The sequence below is a fragment of the Nestor notabilis genome, unplaced genomic scaffold (genome assembly GCF_000696875.1).
Source record: "Nestor notabilis isolate BGI_N333 unplaced genomic scaffold, ASM69687v1 scaffold21477, whole genome shotgun sequence".
Lineage (NCBI taxonomy): Eukaryota > Metazoa > Chordata > Aves > Psittaciformes > Psittacidae > Nestor > Nestor notabilis.
In genome coordinates this window covers 14747-18135 of record NW_009935580.1, presented here as the reverse complement: position 1 = coordinate 18135, position 3389 = coordinate 14747, and the positions used below count along the sequence as shown (strand labels likewise).

The window sequence follows — 3389 nt, the reverse complement described above, 5'->3', positions numbered from 1 at the left end:
CCTTCAATGGTTGCTTGGTCCTTCTCCAGCCAATGTGGGGAGTTTTGGGCTTGTTCATCAGGCTTTAGTCTCTGGGGCTTCATTTATTTATCTGTGTAGCACGCTACAGAAAGTGATGCATGTGATGGGCTTGGTGCTGGTCTCCAGGTATGGCATGGGCAGGTTCGCCCATGCCATCATTCATGGGCTGTGTCCCAGGCTCTTTTTATCATCTGCTACAGTGGGTTTAGCCCTTTTTGGCTGAGTGGCTGAGGCGGCTGCCAAGGAGCCCAGTGGCTACATTAGCCATGCACTGGTGACACCCATCCCGTGGCAATGACTGGGTCACTGGCTGTGGGTCATCGAGAGGGATGGTCATCCGTGGGACAGGAAGTGTCAGCTCTTGCCCAAGCAGGGGTTAGGAGGTCAGTCTGGGAGTTAGTCTTCAGTGAGGTGAATGTTCCCTCTGCAGTGGCTTTTTAGAGTATATTTTTTAAAGTGATGAACACAGGACATTTGGAGGGAGGGAGAAAAACAGCAAATAAATAATTTTCACGTATGTTGGTAATTAGGAATACCTGCAAAAAGAACAAAAGAAGAATTTTATCCACATTGCCTGAAGTGACCCCCCACTTTCCTTTGCCAGCCTTGCTCTGCACATCGCTGTCAAAAAGGGAAAAGCAGTTGAGAGGGGTCTTTATATTATTTTAGTTCCCCATTAGAAACACCATGCCCAGAACTAAGGAAGGCCCCTCTCTTGCCCTTCCAGAAGCCGGGGTTAAGAGGTGGCAGCGCAAGTTCCTGGACGTGCCTTTGAAGAGGTGGCTTCACTTTGGTGGTGCTCGGCCAGGAGCTGCCAGCTCAGCGCCAGGGTGGGCACAGGGACACAAGGCCCCTTCCCTCTGCCTTCCCATATGGAGAAGGCTTCCTCGGGCATCTGGCAAGGCTCAGGCCCTGCTGAGGAGCAGGGGCAGGTGGAGGTCCAGAGCCAGAGGACTTGGGACCAGAGGAGGAGGTGCCCAGCCGGGTCGCTGGCGTGCCTGCATCCCGTACGGAGGCAGCTCACGGCATCCCACGTGGAGGCTCAGCCTTGGCACAGTGGCCTCCCCGTCGGAGCTGCAGGTGTTTGTGGCAGGAGCTTTGATCCACGGGTGATTCCCAGGGAGGGACATCTTCCCGCTGGCGCTGGCCACACGGAGCATCCTCTCGCCTGGAGCCGGTCTCCCCGCTACGGTTCTGTGCTGAAAGTGCTGGGCTAATTTTGCAACTATTTCACTGGTGTGTTGCAGAGCTGCTGCAGTGTGTTTCCTCAGAGCTGTTTGAATGTATTCCTAAGCAAGGGAGAAGATTTGACAAGTATGACCATTTCTGTTACCTGAAGCCAGGCTTTCCCTGGTACTGAGAACAGGCTCATCCCACATGCTGTCCCATCCCAAAGAGCAGCAGCCCAGCATCCCCTTGGCATGTCAGCTGCCAGGTATCAAGCAGATAATCAATATTTTCCAAGCTTTTTTACCAAGCCGTGTGAAAAAGGAGGGAAGCAGACTGGTAGCAGTGTTACTATTTTAGTATTAGAAATACTTGCTGAGACAAGTGGATGAGCCAGTTGTAGGAAATGAGCCTCAAAAGCCTGTGCGCTCTCTCTGCCATGCTTCAAGTCCCTGTGGCTGGTTCTGGGTGGGTGAGGGGGAGTGGGACCAGGGTTGGGAACAAGGTCCAGGGTCTCCCAGCCGGCAGGAGCAGGGCCTTATGCCCTGGCTGCTGTTAGAGTCAGACCAAACAGAAATCAGGCTGTTTTCCCACACGCTGGTTTTGTTTCTATTTTGCTTTGTGCTTCCCCTGTGCTGTGGAGCACGCGGTGAGTAACGTGGCTTTGCCTTCAGCGCCGGGGCTCGTGGCGTTATTCCTCAGAGCAATGGGATTATACCCTTGGACGCATTTTTTTCCTCCTCTGTCATGGGGCCAGTTCATGCAGTAACAGAACAAAATAAATTCCAAAGGCGAGGGCAGGACTGGGACAGTGCAGCAGCAGCTATTACTGTACCTAATTCCTGTGCTGCAGGAATCATCCCAGTTGGAAAAGTGAAAATAGGAGCAGCTTCCTATTTTCCACCAGCACTGGGCACCAATTTTTCCTGCTTGGTTTCTGTAGGGAGAAGACTTGAACCACATCAGGATGCTGAGGTAGGGGTCACACAGGGAGGAGGCGGGTTGGGAGTGTGGCGCTGCCCAGCCCCGCTGTTATGCTCTGATATACCACATTTGTGCTAAAATACCTCTTCCACACCAGGATGTTTCAAGGGAGTTTCCTGTTTTAAATTAGCCAGCTATAGTATCAGGCTTCCTGGAAAAGAGGGCACACAAAAAAGAGATTAAAAAAAAATAAAACCTAAGCTATTCCATTATGGTTTGGACTTGTAGAGCTAACTGTGTTTTAATTACTCGGGATAAACTGTACCCTCAAAAGGTGCAGAATAATAAAACGATAAGATGGAAGAGAGAAGCCAGCTAATCCTGCTCCTGGCGTGTAGATCCCGGCAGCCTTACAAAGGCCTGGGGGAAGGGGGAGCCCTTTAAAATAGTGATTGCCAAGGTTTCCAAGAGCCCCGTTTGTAAAAACAAAAACGAAGCCAAAGAAGAGCAGGGCAGATGAAGCCTTGGATTTCAGAGAGGGGGTTTTGTTGGGGGGGGTTTCCTCCTTTTTCTCCAGTTTTTCATTCCCTAGCTGAAGCATTGACTGAGCTAATGCTGGCGAGTGTGTGGTTGGGATGCTGGTGGCTGATGCTCTTTGCTTCCCTTGAGCATCGCTTGCCTTGTTCACCCCTTTTTATAGTCAGAGCCGTGCCGAATCTCCAAAGCTGGGGTAACAGACACATCTCCAAATCCAGGATCAGAGAGACAAGGAGCACATCATCACCTTGGCCAAGGGTTTGGTGGCAGAAGAGGGAGTGAGGAGGAGGTCTTGTTAAGCAAGGTGGCTCCTGCAGCGGTGGCACTGGTGTGATGGATCAGAACAAGAGTTGGACCTGTGAAAAGAGCGGTGGATAAGTGAGGATAAGCCCAGTTTTAAACACAGGCCAATGGGAGTGTTAGGTTTAGGTGTCAGTAGACAGGGTGGCAGCTTGTAGGGGGATGTAGGAGAAGGTTCCTCTGCTCCCACTGGCTTGTGGCCGCAGTGTCACCGCTGCCATCCCCGTGCCTGCCTGCTGCTGTGGCAAGCTGGGAGCATTGCGGTAAAATGGCTCCTAATTCTATAACTAGGTCTGGTTGTGGAGAACATGTGGGCCTTGAGGACACGAGCGCGCCTTAATGAGGTTTCTAGCATCTGATTTGAGGAATGCACAACTCCAGAAAATATTAAACAAAGGCAAAGTATTTTTATCCTGGTTAATTACAGCGTTGTGGGCCTG

General features: G+C 51.3%; 1 protein-coding gene across 1 annotated transcript in view; it reads left to right on the top strand.

Annotated features, from left to right (window-relative positions):
• NACC2 (NACC family member 2, BEN and BTB (POZ) domain containing) overlaps positions 1-3389 on the top strand; it is a gene marked incomplete at its 5' end in the record, with an annotated part of 16052 nt that overhangs the window by 378 nt on the left and 12285 nt on the right. The gene's annotated exons all lie outside the window — the stretch shown is intronic.